General features: G+C 37.2%; 1 protein-coding gene across 1 annotated transcript in view; it reads right to left on the reverse strand.

Annotated features, from left to right (window-relative positions):
* Positions 1 to 12,051, reverse strand: part of LOC145719727 (integrin alpha-8-like) — a 36,948-nt gene extending 24,897 nt beyond the window's left edge. Inside the window, exons 1-4 of the mRNA XM_081811275.1 lie at positions 11,962 to 12,051; positions 10,825 to 10,870; positions 4,133 to 4,258; positions 2,931 to 2,975 (exon numbers count right to left, since the gene is read on the reverse strand). The gene's annotated coding sequence lies outside the window, so the exon portion shown is untranslated. The remainder of the gene's footprint in view (positions 1 to 2,930; positions 2,976 to 4,132; positions 4,259 to 10,824; positions 10,871 to 11,961) is intronic.
* Positions 12,052 to 16,373: the final 4,322 nt, after the last annotated feature.

Genomic DNA, 16,373 nt, shown 5'->3' on the forward strand with positions numbered 1-16,373 from the left:
GAGGGCACATTCTGCATGGAGCACTGGGTGTTATGCACAAACAATGAATCATGGAACACTACATCTAAAACTAATGATGTAATGTATGGGGATTAACATAAGAATAAAAAAAAAAGAAAAAAAAGTAAATGCTGGTTAAAAATGTTCATAATTATTTACAAATGATCAAGATGGGGAAATTGTTTGTAGTTTAAGGTAAGTTAGAACTGTCACTCAACTATAAAAATATTCAGTTGGGAGGGAAAATAAGTGACTTTTCTTAGATCCATTTCAGTAACTCATGGTAAACCTTCTCTTAATATCAATAATACATGGAGGAAAAAGTTAGATACCTGGCCTCGAAATACATGACCTGGCCATCAACCCCATTAGTGAGAAGCAGAAAGGAGGCTAGTGTCTATCGAATGTCTTCTACCCACTAGAGAGTGTGCCACATGCTTTATAATATTTCCACTGTTTAACCTCTAAAAAGCAGGCATTCATATTCCCTAGGATTGGTCAGATCACTTTCTTGGTTTTTGGCTCACCACATCAGACTCTAAAACAAGAACAAAATATTTTAATCTTTTTGAATCATGAGCACACTTGGGAAGTAGATGGAAGTTATGGATCCTCTCATTGGAAAAGTTCACATACCTGCAAAACCTTGCATATAATTTCTAGGGGTGCAAATCCTGTGAAGTCCATCCATGTACCATCCAGAGTCCAAGGATCCCATATTAAGGACCTCTCATCTAGAGGACATCAAGTCACTCACTGTTTTTCATAGAGTTCCAATTCTTTCCAGTCTAATTAAGTAAGTAGTGAACATGGGTAGTCATGGCTTGGTGTGGTCTGATAAATGGATCATGATCTCTGATAGTGCCTTTACATATCCACAAATCATTTAAAACTTGGATCCATCTAGTTATTTCTGTGATCTGATGGAAAATCACTATGATCTTCTACCGTCTTGCTCTGTGATATGCTGTCATGCATCCCTCTTAATTTCCTTGGGTCAGGACTAAATGCTGTACTGGGTGGGGGAACTTTCCAAGAGTTTAATGTCATGTTTAAAATCATTTGGCATATTTTACAGTTTCCTTTGCTAAATCACTGAGTGATTATAAGATTTGACTCTTCTAGGGTACTAGGAATTCAATTTTATCTCTGATGGTCCCTAACCCAAGAGTTCTTTCTTCTTATAGCTAATATTTAAATAGCATTTGTTATGTATCAGGAATTATTCTACTGTTTAATGAACATATAGGAATAGCTTATTTAATCCTCATAAGAATCCTATGATATAGATAATATTATCATATTCATTGTTATCGTCATCACCATCATCATCATCATTACCATTATCATCATCATCATCATCACCTTCATCATCACCACCATCTCTCTTTTAGAAATTAAGAAATGGAGGCACTGAGATTCAGGTAACTAGGTCACAGAGCTGGTAAGTGGCAAAGTCAGGGTTGAAACTCAAGTGGTCTAGCTCCAAAGTCCATGCTTTTAACTACCAAAATAGATTGTCTTTTAATATCTTGAAGAAAAAATGGAAAGACAGGGCCTTTAAAAATTATGTTTAAAAGAAAAATGTTCTTTTAACGAAAAAAAAACCACAAAAAACCCTGCTTTCAACCCCTACTTCACTGCATAAAGAGTGTTTTATGCTCTGTGAATTTCTGCTTTGTAGGTCTTGTTGACATGAAACAGTTAAAAGAGCTCTGATGATTTCTAGGGAAGGCCACATTTCATTTACTCTTAATTCTTTGTGAATTCATTAAAACACATTAGTAAAAAGTAGTTAAGGTTCATATGAAACAAGAAGAAAATACTGATTGATTGATTGATGATTGAGTCATTCAATAAACAATACCAGTCTTGTATATGATAGGTATTCTTATGGGCTGAATGTTTGTGTCCCCCCCAAATTCATAGTATTGAAACCTAACCCCTAATGTGAGATGGTCTTAGGAGGCAGGGCCACTGGGAGGTGATTAGGTCATGAGGATTGGATTAATTTTATGTTTAGAGCTTTATCCTAGCACTTACTACAATTTTTAATCAGGTATTTTGTGTTCATTATTTAATGCCTGTCAGCCCCACTAAGACCATAAACTCTGAGAGTAAGGATCATCTGTTCACCTCCATGTGTTCAACACTTAATACAGAGTCTGGCACAGAGTAGGTGCTCAAAAAATTTTGGACAAATAAATGAATGATAAATGCCTTAGGAGAAAGAGAAATGAGATGAGATAGGAGTTTACAGAAGGAAGTAAAAGAAGGATTTCTGGAGGAGATGACATTTGAAATTATACTTTAAAAAAAAGTAGCATTTGACCACTGGAAATTAGAGTGGCTACAGAATCAGTGGATTAAAACCAGGGATGACAGCCTTCACAGGATATAGAGGACAGAGGTGAGGGGCATATATGAGAATAGGGGTTAATTCATTCCATTATTTTGGGCTTGAGCATGTCCAAAGGGGAAAAGGAAATAATGTGGAGATGTTGGGTTGGAGTCTGGTGGAGAGTTTAGTATGGACATGTTCAATATGAGATCCCAGAAATTAAAGTAAAGATGGGGGATGTTGATTTTTCAAATTTGATCTGTCATTAACAGCATGGCTTTTGTGTAGGCCATTTAATCACCTTATTTTTTTTTTTAATGCATAACATGGGATTACTGGACTTGTTTTTTATTGCTTAACTAGATTTTATAAAGATTGATATTCAGTCTTATGGAATTTTTTGAGACTTATAAAGCTGTGCTGAAGTGTATTTTGTTTGTTTTTCTATAGATTATTATCATATACATTCTGGGATTCCATTTTTATACATTTTGTGTAGTGACGAAAATTATATTTATAAAGGGGCTTTTTAGGTCACCTTATCTTTCCCGGGCTTTATAAATGACTTACATTCAATAATGTCTCTCACCTTGCTCAGAGTCTCCAGTAAATTCCCCAGCAGCAACTGAATATCCTGTGTTAAAGAAAAGAAAAACCAATCATGCTTGAAGGCTTTACAAATGAGCTATGTCTAGAAAAATGAAAGAATTACCATAGTACTGCTTTGTTCAGAAATCTCGACAAATATTGCAACATAAAATTTAGGGTTCTGTAGAGGGAAAAATTAGTGAAGCCAATATGAACAGTTCTGTACTAAATCCTGGATGCATAATAGACCTGCTTCTTCGGAGAATGGCAGCACAATCAGATTCTGAGGGATGCTTCATAATCCACCTTAAAGTGTAAATGGTGGCCACTGCATTTTAAGGTTGTTAATTCATCAGGATCAGACATGATACTCTGAAAGGTATCTTTTGTGCTCAGGTTTTGCTATTTCTGATCATCAAGAAGGTCTACTTCCTAATTTCTTTAAGGATGGTTTTCCACAAATTTCACTTACCTCTAAAGCAAGGTGAGGTGAAAAGCAAAAAACAAGAAACAAAACAAAAAAAGTGAGGTGAGGTGAAAAATATAACTACATTTTGTTTAATTTATTAAGCCATCAAAATGCCAATAGGATACCAAAAGTGGGAAGCAACAGAGGTGCAATGACATTGTTTGCATGTAATACATTTTGACAATATTCTAGCAACTATTTGAAGGTCTTTTGTTGTTGCTCTAAAAACTGGAAAGGACCACTAGCATGTTGCCCCTACAGTGTTGGGCAGCCCCACTAATTCATACTATCTACAATTGGCAAAATATTTTATGTGCAAGACACTATGATGGTTAGTGTTTGATTGCATAACTGCATACTACCGCTTAAATTGAAACACAGAAGTAACCATCAAAATCCTCCACTAAATAAGATATTGACTTTGGGGCTGAGGTCAATGTTTTATTGTGTGAAGGAAGTATCCATCTAGTCTAATTTATTGAAATTTTTAAAATTAAAAAAATGGTTGTTGAATTTGAAGAAAGATTCTGTTATGGAGCCTAGAAAATAGGCTGAACCTAAAGAAAAGACATATAATATGGCTCAACAAAAGAAAGTCCATTCTAAGCTAATAAGGAAAGAAAATTTGCATAAGTTGCAGAATAATATCAGATAAGTGAGGAATAAAATTTTCATCTACATTTAATATGTTTGCCTTTTGAGAAACAACAAATGCGTTGAGCAACAATTCTCACCAAGGTAACTATCATCATAGGAAGCTGGAGCCACGTCTGTCTGTTTTTCTCGAGCCAATTTCCTTAGAATATCCTTGAATGAGTAATTTGCAATGATATCTGCAATACTGGCAGTGATCACCTGACCTGTGTTCAAACAAATTAATACATTAGCTGAATGAATGCAAGAGACAGGCCCTGTGAATAATATATACTCCCTTGAAAATAATCATGGAATTGCTTGCATTTTTGATGATGAATTTTCCCACATGCCAAATTGCAAGGTAAAACTGGTTACAGCTGGATAGAACATTCCATTCTGACAGAAGAACCAAAGATGAACTACATAATTTTATCTGTCTTCCCAATGCCTTCATAATACATACTCCCTCCATTTCCAAATGAGAAAAATATCGGAGTAAAGACACCTGTTGGCAAAATTTATGAATTAAATTTTTAATCTGGAACATCGTGGCTAGAAGAAACATCATCTAATTTTGAGATCATCTAGCCAAAGCATAACTTCTTATAAGTGGGGAAACTGAGGCCCAGAGAGCATGAGTGCTTTCTCTCAGGTCATGTGGTTTCACTTTTAGGATATTTGGCATTACAACCAAGGTCTCCTTTGGCATTCTAAGAAGACATTTTGTGTTCTCACAAAATACAGATTAAATCTAAATCACTTAATTAATAGATTGTGAAATCTATCAGTTATGTTAAGGGAGGGAATTACATAACCTTTGAGCTCTTAATTTTTATGTTAAAATGTATACATAGAGCATAAAATTATGACAATGGGAGGCTGTGAGGTCCAGTGAGATCCAGAATTTTAGCAAAAAAAAAAAAAAAAGGAATCCATGGCTGCCAACAATGATATGGTAAGAACTTTGGCTAATATCTCCCAAATAAAGTCACTATTAAAAGTCCTGAAATATGATCATATTGGGGTGGTCAAATATCCAAAAGATGGCCAACAATTTTCCACCACAATTTCCATGCATTCCTATATTTATAATGGACATCTAAGGGACAAGTGTGATCTCATGCTTCTTGGGAGAAAACTGGAGAAATGACTTCAAGAAACTAACATTTAATATTAATTTTAGTTTTAAAGCCAAATTATTCTTTGGGAATTTACTGATAATTCACATAATCTTTCTGTTTGAAGTCCAAAAGGAATAAAACTATCAAATCTGGCCATAAATATTTCCCAGTGACTGTGCCTGAAATGATTGTGAACAATGTCTACAGAATTTGCCAATTTTTTCTGGTTTAAAGCTAAATATCCCCTTTCCACCTCCCACATACACACTGCCTTTGTTTTCTTTAGTTGCTTCAATAAACATTATAATCTTAAGCCTAAATAAAATTTTACATTACCTATCACAGACAATGCTTCTAAATCTCCTTGGTATGGCTACTTTTCAGCAAATCATCAGTATCTGACATTTTAACTTAAGGAAAGGAAAGAATTATCTAATCAAGTGAATTAGATTATCTAGTCAAGTGAACTAGAAGAAATCTTTTTAAACACACATAATTTTTACTTTATAACCATCTGCTGCATAAAATACAATTTTTCAATTTGCAAAATAATTTTTAAGACTGAAATGTTAATTATTTGATGTTCATAATTGTACATGTATGAATTAAGCTTAATAGTAATTTCAGGGGCGCCTGGGTGGCTCAGTTGGTTAAACGACTGCCTTCAGCTCAGGTCACGATCCTGGAGTCCCTGGATCAAGTCCCACATCGGGCTCCCTGCTCGGCGGGGAGTCTGCTTCTCCCTCTGACCCTCCCCCCTCTCATGTGCTTTCTCTCTCTCTCATTCTGTCTCAAATAAATAAATAAAATCTTAAAAAAAATAGTAATTTCACATACAATTTTATCATAAACCCATCTCCCAGATCTCTTCCATTGACTTTTAAAAAAAACATTTGTAGTTTTTTATTATTTTATTTTTTATTTTAATTCCAGATAGTTGACATACAGTGTTATATTAGTTTCAGGTGTACAATATAGTGATTCAGTAATTCTATTCATTGCTCAGTACTTGTCAAAATAAGTGTACTCTTAATCCCCTTCATATATTTCACTCATCCCCTGTCCCCCCTTCTTCCCTCTGGTAACCATCAGTTTGTTTTCTATAGTTAAGAGTCTGTGTTTTGGTTTTTCTCTTTTTTAAATTTGTTCATTTGTTTTGTTTCTTAAATTCCACATATGAGTGAAATCATGGAATTTGTCTTTCTCTGACTGACTTATTTCAGTTAGTAGTAAACCCGGTGGATCCATGCATGTCGTTTCTTGTGTTTTGATTTTAGCCATTCTGATAGGTATGAGGTGATATCGCATTGTGGTTTTGATTTGCATTTCCCTGATTAGTGACACTGAGCATCTTTTCATGTGTCTGTTGGCCACCTGTGTGTCTTCTTTGGAGAAATGTCTGTTCAAGTTTTCTGACCATTTTTAATTAGATTATTTATTTTTTGGTATTGAGTTGTAGAAGTTCTTTATATATTTTGGATACTAATTCTTTATTGGGTATATCATTTGCAAATATCTTCTCCCATTCAGTAGGTTGTTTTTCAGTTTTGTTGATTGCTTAATTTGCTGTGTGGAAGATTTTTATTTTGAAATAGTCCCAATAGCTTATTTTTGCTTTTGTTTCCCTTGCCTCAGGAGACATACCTAGAAAATGTTGCTATGGCTGATGTCAGAGAAATGACTGCCTATGCTCTCTTCTAGGATTTTTATGGTTTCTGGTCTCACATTTAGGTCCGTGATCCATTTTGAGTTTATTTTTGTGTATGGTGTCAGAAAGTGCTGCGATTTCATTCTTTGGCATGTAATTGTCCAGTTTTCTCAATATCGTTTGTTGAAGAGACTGTCTTTTTCTCATTGGATATTCTTGCCTTCTTTGTTGAACATTAATTGAGTATATAACCATGGGTTTATTTCTGGCTCTCTATTCTGTTCCATTGGCCTATGTGTCTATTTTTGTGCCAGTACCACACTGTTTTGATTTCTATAGCTGTGTAGTATAACTTGAAATCTGGAATTGTGATACCACCACTTTGCTTTTCTTTCAAGATTGCTTTGGCTAATCAGAGTCTTTTGTGGTTCTGTACAAATTTTAGAATTGTTTGTCCTAGTTCTGTGAATAAATCCTGTTGATATGCTATTTTTTGCCATTTTAATTACTTATGTGTCTTCGTGTGCACCTCCTTCGATTGATTTTATTGCGGAACTCCCTGTACCTCCTGGATCTGGATTTATGTTTCCTTCCCCAGATTTGGAAAGTTTTCAGCTATTATTTATTCAAATAAATTTTCTGCCCCCTTTTCTCTCTTCTTCTGGGATCCCTATAATGTGAAAGTCACTATGCTTGATGGTATCACTGAATTCCTTAAGCCTTTTCATTTTGCATTATTTTTTCCCCTCACCTGTTCAGCTTGGTTGCTTTCCATTACTTTATCCTCCAGGTCCAGTGACCTGTTCTTCTGCTTCCTCTAGTCTATTATTTATTTCATCTCATGTATTTTTAATGTCATTTATTGAGTTCTTCATCTTTGATTGGTTCTTTTTTATGTTTTCTATCTTTTTGATAAGGGTCATTGATGCCCTCCACTCCTTTCTCAAGTTCCATGAGTATCTTTATGATTACTACTTAAAATTCTCTATTGGGTGTATTATTTATCTCCATTTTGCTTAGATCACTTGCTGTGATTTTTGTCCCATTCTTTCATTTGGGACATAATCCTCCGTCTCCTCATTTTGTCCAACTCTCTGTGTCTGTTACTGTGTATTAGGAAAGTCAGCTACATCTCCTGCTCTTGAAAGTAGTGGCCTTATGAAGAAGAGGTCCTCTACAGTGAGGTGTCACCTGTTCACGAGAACCTGGCGCTTCAGAAGTGTCTCCTATGCGTGTTGTATGTGCCCTGCTGCTGTGGCTGAGCTACTTTTTCTTCAGTTGGCTCTCTTTGCCTGTTGTGGGTAGGGTTTGGTCCCTGTGCTGTTAGTGGTCCAGTCTGGGGCTGTCTTGGGCTTGAGTTGAGTCAGACCAGGCATTTGCCAGAGATGCAGTATCACTGAACTTTCCCCATGTTGTTCCCTGAGAGACTTTCATTGGTGGGCAGGTCCTGCAGTCAGAACAGCTGACTGTCCCCAGCCCACTGCTGGGGCCACAGTCTGACGGGTGTGTGTGGTTATCTTTCCCTCTCCCCAGGCCAGGAGTCACTGTGGAGTAGTGCTGGCCCATGTCAGGGCTGTTTGCACACTGCCAGGCTTATGGCACCACTTTGTTTTTTGTTTTTTATTTTTTGTTTTGTTTTTATTATGTTATATTAGTCACCACACAGTACATCTTTAGTTTTTGATGTAGTGATCCATGACTCATTGTTTGCATATAACACCACTTCGGATGTCTTCTGGCCAAGAGTGTTAAAGGGGTGGATCCTCAAAGTGCATGGGGGCAGGAGGCAAGGTGTCAGCAAGTTTTTTGCTGGTCTATGGGAAGGGACCTGCAGCAACTGGGACTAAAGCTGTCTGACTGGAGGGGGGCAGATCGATTGAAGTGCAGACGGAGTTAGCAAGTTAGGTAGTAAGTATTGGCGGTGCCATGCTGGTTCCTGCAGATGGCATGTTTATGCTGGGGTTTAAAGTCCCACCGGTTATAAGAACTTGTGAATGTCGGCCCCTCTGGTTTTCAAAGCCAATGTAATAGGGATTCATCATCCCCCTGAGGGATCCCTGACATGATAGTCTATTTCTTTCCCTTCTCTGTGCCTGCAGTGTCCTTCCCTCCCAAGGACAGCCCCAGGGGTCTGGTTAGCTCCCTACCACATCTTCACCTTTCCTACCCTCTTCAGTATGGCGTCTTCTCCACATTCAGTTGTGGAGTTTGTTCTGCCTGTCTTGGGATTGTTTTCTGGGCTATTTACACTGATGTGAGTGTTATCTAGTTGTATCCGTGGGACAAGGTGTGCTTAGGGTCCTCCTACTCCACCATCTTTCCCAGACTCCCAATATTTGTACTCTTCCATTGGCTTTTAAATATGATCAGGTGTCTTCCATTTTAAAAGAAAAACTTCACTCAACTATTCATCTCTTTCATAATCTACTCATCTTTATCCTAAACTTTACAGCCAAAATTCAGGGAATATTCTCTGTCATCTCTATGTAGGCATCCCATCCACATGCATGGCTTTAATTGTCACCAAGATGCAAGTGATGGAAGTTTGTATTTTAGCCTGGATATCTTCTCTGAGCTAAAGCCCATACATCTAAACACTTATGTGAAGAACCTTGAATATCTCAAACATTTTCATCAACATAACCAAAAGCAAACTCATAAAATTCCCTCTCCAATGCACTCCAAACCTGTTCTCTTCCAGGGTTCCCCATCTCAGTGGGTGAGACCCACCTACAACCATGCACTTGCAAAAGTCAGAAACATATGCTTGGCATCCTCCCTTCCCTCACCCATACATATCCAACCCATTAGATAAGCTGTTTATTTTCTCCCAAAATATTTCTCAAATTTCTCCCCCTTTTCAATCTGTACTATTACCACTCTAAGAAGCAAGCATCTTCATCTGAACCTTATAGCTAATTTACCTTATAAACTTATAACTAACTTATCACTTTATGACTGGTTTGCTGATACTTCACTTTGGCCAACCTCCAATCCAGTTTCCATATAACAACCAGAGTGATCTTTTCAAAACACAGATCTGATCATAGCATCCCATGCTTAAAACTCTCCAGTGGTTTCCCATTATTCTCAAGACAAGCAACAATTAATTACTGTAGCTAAGGCCATCTGTTTAAACTCCTGCAATCCACCAGGGACTTCTTACTGTTTTCAGGAAAAGAAAAATCTGCTTACCTTGGCCTGCAAGCCCTTCATGGCCAGGGGGGATGCTCCACATCACTCAGCAGCTCCTCCCGATCTCCTGACTCTGGTCACCCTGGTTTCCCTCTCTCTCACCTGACTGCTTAGCTTCAGGTCATAGAACCTTTCCATAAGGTCCCTTCTCTCTTTGCTAGTTACCTCCTAGCAAAGTTCAGATCTCAGCTCAGGGTTGCTTGCTTCCAAGTTAGTTGACCTTAGGGAAGCTGCTGGCCTATGTAACTCCTTTATAAGAATTAGAAGGCATCATCCCGTTTGGGCAGATGCTGTCCCACATCTAGTTCAGGGCTCCCGAAGCAGAGCACAGGTTATATTTCAGTCCCCTGTCCGCCAGTGTTCAGAGGACAAAACATCTGCAAGAAACACCCTCGGAGAAGCCTCCTACACTCTCATGGCTCCATCATGACATGCCTTTCCTTCACAGCGAGTACCACGTGCAGACTGTCTCAGGTACTTGCGTGAGTGTTGGATTAATGCCTGCATCTTCCCCCAGGTATTAACCTTGTGAGGGTAGGAACAATGTCTGTCTTTACTCATCACTGTATCCCCAGCATCTAGCAGCACAAAGCCTGGCGTAGCCTCAATAAATATGTGGTGAATAAATGAATTAAGTTGCAACAGTATTTTAAAATATCATTTATATAACAATGTACAATGGGAAATGATAGCTCAATCATTTGGGAAACCATGAACATGGATATAAAATGAATGTAATAAAAGGTCAACGCTTGATTGTTACTTGTGCTTCACCTTCTTGTTAGTAACAACAAAGGGGCATTTCTTCTCTGCTCATGGAACCTACCTTGCCAGTAAAAACTTCCCGGTCCTCCTACTATGAGGTCTCCATTCTACAAAACAAAAACAGCAACAGTTGGAAAAACAAAACAAAACAGATTTTTTTTAAAAGGTGATAAATCATTGTTAATAAGCATTGCTCTAACAATTTGTTATACATAAAAAAGCAATTTTTAAATGAGGCCCTTCTATCAGAGGCATGCAGCTCGTTTTATTTCTTTTTCTTGCTTTCCGCAATTTAGTGTGTTAGCATAGTAAATAATTTTCATTTGACTCAATTAGCTAAGTTGAATTCTCTCCCTTGAGGATATATAAATTCAGTTCTTTGGCACTGCCTCAGGTAAGCAAAATATACACAAGTTTAATGCTGTGTAATGTAGCAGACATCTTTTGAGCCTTGGCAACAAAAAGAAAATTCAGTTTCTATTTATCTCAAGGCCACAGTAATGCCTATTTTTTCCATACATCTGCAACCACCTCCCTCTCCCCTTCTCAGGAGAGAAAGCAAAAACTCCAGACTAGCAAATATAAATTTTTCCTTCTCCTTACAACCCCACCTTCCAACCTCTGCATTCTTAACTTTCAGTGGAAAAAAAAAGGACAATGATAAAAAAAAAAAGACAATGAATTTTGTAGGCTGAAGAATTTTTTCTATACTATTTTCAAAACCATGAAATCTTTGTACCCTCTTACTAGGCATCTCTGTTTTTATTTTTGTGAAAGGATGTGTGAATTTTAACACTAATGTTAAATCTTATCAGTGAATTACAGCTAAGAGATAAAGCAATTCACTGATTCTTGTGATTTTTTTTGGAAGCACATTTTTCCCACTGAGTTTTTGAGATTTTTCATTTAAAATGAAAAATCTCACAAGAGATGGGAAGAAAGACTGTTGCTTTTCATCACATGTATTTCTGTGCTATTTTAAGAGTTTGTCATCTGCATAGATTAATAAAAATAAAGAGCAAACAAAAACATTTGAAGAAGTTGCCAAAACAGGCTAGATATATACCTAAAGGTTCTTTTGGTGGTTGTGGTTTATGGGGGTGGGGATGGGAGGGAGACAGAGGGCAAGAGGGCAAAAAAAAAAAAAAATCAAAAAGATAATACAAATATTAGAAGCTACAAGACCAAAGGAATTCACCTTATAAAAATCCAGACTAAATCCTGCTTGGCAGTAACCCTGGCCTTCTGGATCAGCATTACCTAGAGTGATCAAAATATAGAAATGTTATAATATCATCATTCCCAAGATATATTTTAATAACCATTTCAGGATATTCTGTTTTTTTCTCTATGTACTTCTAAATTTAAAATAACCAATATGTGTTTTATATTTTTTTTAATTCATTCTGAGTAAGTTATAAAATATATTTCAATTTATTTTCTTGTCCTAAATATCGTCGTGATTCTCTAATAAGATCATTAGGAATAACGTTCCTTGGAGCCATTATACTGGGTTTTACAACTCATGTTTGTTTGAAGAAATAAACTTTCCTTCTTTCAGCTATGTTCTGCATTCTCCATGTGGCAGTAATGTGTTTCTGAGCTGCCTGAGTGTTCTATGAGAAGCCACATGTGTCATTCCTAAAGAAATCCCTTGAGCAAGAGAGAGGTAAACAACGTCACCTGGGCAGATGCTTTCTGCTGAGGGCACCAACAAGGATTCCAATTTTAATGATCGCCAAGAGGAAGTTAATTTAAAGTTGTTCTCTAATCATTAGTTAGGTACATTTGGAAATTGCATTTATGGTCACAATGAACCATACGGGTACATTGGAATAACAGTGTTTGCAAAAGAGAAAGCTCTCTAGTAATGGCTTATTTTGTATTCTATCCAATATAATTCACTAACTGAATGTCCAATAGGTCCTTACCATACAGTTTTTAAAATTATGGGTAGGTCAACCTGTGGGTTCCCAGGGGATTGTTATAAAAAGTCTCTAGGACATTAGGATCAGGAATTTACTACTGTCTACAGCTTTTTCTTCTTCTTCTTCTTTTTTAGATTTTATTTATTATTTGGCACAGAGGGAGAGAGAGAGAGACTGGTTGATCATGAGCAGGGGGGTAAGGGTAGAGGGAGAAGCAGACTCCCCACTGAGCAGGGAGCCCGATGCCGCGCTTGATCCCAGGACCCTGGGACCATGACCTGAGCTGAAGGCAGATGCTTAACCCACTGAGCCACCCAGGCACCCCCTGTCTACAGCTTCTAAAATGCTTAGCGTAAAATCAAAATGTAGTTCAGTGGGGGGGCATCTCAATCATTATGTAGTTTGATATGAACATGCAAATAATTACTCCTTTTTTTTATGAGGGATATTCCTGAATGGAAACTAAGATAAGAGAGCAGGAAAGGAAATGGACATCATCATAGGAAAAATATATAGACTGTTTTCTGGAACAGTGTCTGTTCCAGAAGCTTTTTGATAGATCAGGCCTTTCTAGCTTTTTCTAGAATGTCTTCTGTTTTTTCTTTCCTTTGGTTAGTCCTTAGCTAATTTTAGCGTTGTCATCATCCATTTTTCTCCAGATGCTCCCTGTATATTTTAATATACTGTTCTATCGCATACACTGTATTTTTTTATGATAATACCTGTTTTTAATTCAAATGTCCATTAATGCCTTGTGGGGTTCTTTTTTTTTTTTAAAGATTTTATTTATTTATTTGAGAGAGAGAATGAGAGACAGAGAGCATGAGAGGGAGGAGGGTCAGAGGGAGAAGCAGACCCCCTGCCGAGCAGGGAGCCTGATGCGGGACTCGATCCGGGGACTCCAGGACCATGACCTGGGCCGAAGGCAGTCGCTTAACCAACTGAGCCGCCCAGGCGCCCTGTGGGGTTCTTTTTTAAAGCTAAGAGTTTTTTTTCCCCCAGCTTTATTCATGTATACTTTATATATAAAAAATGTATATTTTAATATATGCATTTTGATGAGTTTGGACATAGGCATACACCCATGAAACCATCACCAAAATCAAAGTAATAAGGATTTCTATCACCTACAAAAAAATTCTTGTGTCTCCTTGTTTGTTTTCTTGTGGTAAAAACACTTAACATGAGATTTAACCTCTGCAATTTTTAAGTGCACAACATCTTACACTATATTTTTATGAAATTTCTTCCTTAAGTTATATTTTGTGGTTTGTAGTTCCGAATGCTTTAAAATTCCCTAAAGGTTCATCTGTATAACCTCCAATGTCTGGGTACCAGTTTTCTGGAAGTTCATGTGTGTAAATATTTCTATATGAATACCTGATATATGATCATGTAAACATATATGTGTAATCTTGCGTATATTTAGAAATATATTTTTCTAATGTACAAAGCTCTTTAGAAATCCCTTTTTAAAGCCAAGTCTTTCTTTCATTTTTAATATTGTAAATTATTCAAAAAGGAAGAAATATGACCGTTCTTTGAAATTATTTTGTTTCAAAACAGGAAACTGAAAAAATTAAGAGAAAATACTAATTTTTTACGAAACTCATTGAGAAAATAACCAACTTCAAATGTTTATTTTAAGCAGTGGTTATAAGAAAATATGAGGTAATTTTTTCTCTTAGAGTTATAGTTCATGAGAGCTAAAGGAATCTATCTTCCTGGAACTTCAGATCGTCTATAAATTTTAAAATTATGTCCCAGAATGAACTCAAGAATCCAGGGAATCATGCTGATTAGAAGGCCATATGTAAATAATCCTCACCTGAATTATGAATGATCATAAGAGCTGTAGGCATGTCATGAATATGAATGAGCAGATTAGTTCCCATATTGCTAAACGTATCAGTGGGGTATGTTTGTGATAGGGAATGAGCACGAGAGAGTTCTTTAAATTCTCTTTTGAAAATAATATTGCTGGTGTTCCTTCTGTGATATTGACCATATGCTTCTGAACAAGCTGGCTTTGTGTTAATGAACTGTAAACTCCCAAGGGAAGGACAGGAAGTCTGCTCCTTGGGTGAATTTAAGGAGGAAGTATTTATAGTAAGAGAGTGACCACAGGAATATGAAAACTGTATCTGTGTACTAGAGTTGGAAGAATTCTTGGCAATTTATTTAGCTATTCTGCGATTCAACATAAACTCCATTTTTACCTTGGTCAAGCTGTTCTTTTATATAGGAAAATAAACAGTAAGTAAATTGGCACCATAATGCGCCCATGTCACTCAAGACACAAGGCTGCTATAATTCTTATTTTCAGGTAAAGGCTCAGACTCATGTCTAAGTGCCATGTACTGTATTTTAACTTGAGTTCTCTCATCCCAGAGGCACTCAGTCAAAAAGGCAGAATAAGAGGCAGTGACAAGTTTTATAAACGATCACCCTCCATGTTGGTTGGAAGAGTATGAGAGATTACCAAGGCAAGAGGAGTGTGAAGGATGGGCTCATTGTTTCAGTTATACTAGTTTACTGTACTGGGGAAGACTTTTGAGCAAATCATGAGCAATATGAACAGGATTGGTGAAACATATTCCGTGTTAAATCTCAGCCCTACCATTAGTTTTCTGAGTAAATTCAGGATTTTATTTATCTCTATACTTGACTTTTATCTTTAGCATAATAGTAATGGCCTCACACTGAACCAAGGAACACAACACTCCGAGTGGGACATGACTCAAAATATGCCTCTGTTGGCTGTTGGCTGTTGGCTGTTGGCTATACCTGGGAAACTCCCGCTTGCCCTCTCCAACAGCCATTTGCCAAGAGAGCTCTTTGGTCCTGTCTCAAAGCTCCTCTCCCCACCCAGGCAGGCCATGTCACTCCCTACTCGCTTGCCTTATTATATTTTTTCTTTGTAGCACTTTTTGCTATCTGACGTTATATTATGAACTTATTCTTTTAAAAAAATTCTTTTCATTGATATATAATTGACATATAACATATTATTAGTCCAAGGTATATAACATCATGATTTGCTATATGTATATATTACAAAATGATCCCTACAGTAAGTCTAGTTAACACCCATCACTACAGATCATTATAAATTTTTCTTTTCTTTTTTTTGAAGATTTTATTTATTTATTTGACACAGAGAGACACAGCAAGAGAGGGAACATAAACAGGGGGAGTGGGAGAGGGAGAAGCAGGCTTCCTGCTGAGCAGGGAGCCTGATGCGGGGCCCGATCCCAGGACACTGGGATCATGACCTGAGCCGAAGGCAGACGCTTAATGACTGAGCCACCCAGGTGCCCCATATATTTTTTTCTTATGATGAGAACTTTTAAGATCTACTCTCTTAGCAACTTTCAAATATACAATACAGTATTCCTAACCATAGTCACCCTCCTGGACTTTACAGCCCCTGGACGTTTTTCTTATAACTGGACATTTGTACCCTTTGGCCACCTTCACCACTTTCACCCATCTCCCCACCCCCCACTTCTGGCAACCACTAATCTGTTCTCTGTATCTATGAGTTTGGCAGGAGGGGGGTGGTTTTGCTTTTGTTAGGTTCTGCATATAAGTGGTATTTTTCTTTGGTATTTGTCTTTCTCTGTTTGACTTATTTCACTTAGTATAATGCCTTCAAGTTCCATCCATGTTGTCACAAATG

Source organism: Leptonychotes weddellii, unplaced genomic scaffold (assembly GCF_054177405.1).
Source record: "Leptonychotes weddellii isolate Sample4059 unplaced genomic scaffold, ASM5417740v2 HiC_scaffold_673, whole genome shotgun sequence".
Lineage (NCBI taxonomy): Eukaryota > Metazoa > Chordata > Mammalia > Carnivora > Phocidae > Leptonychotes > Leptonychotes weddellii.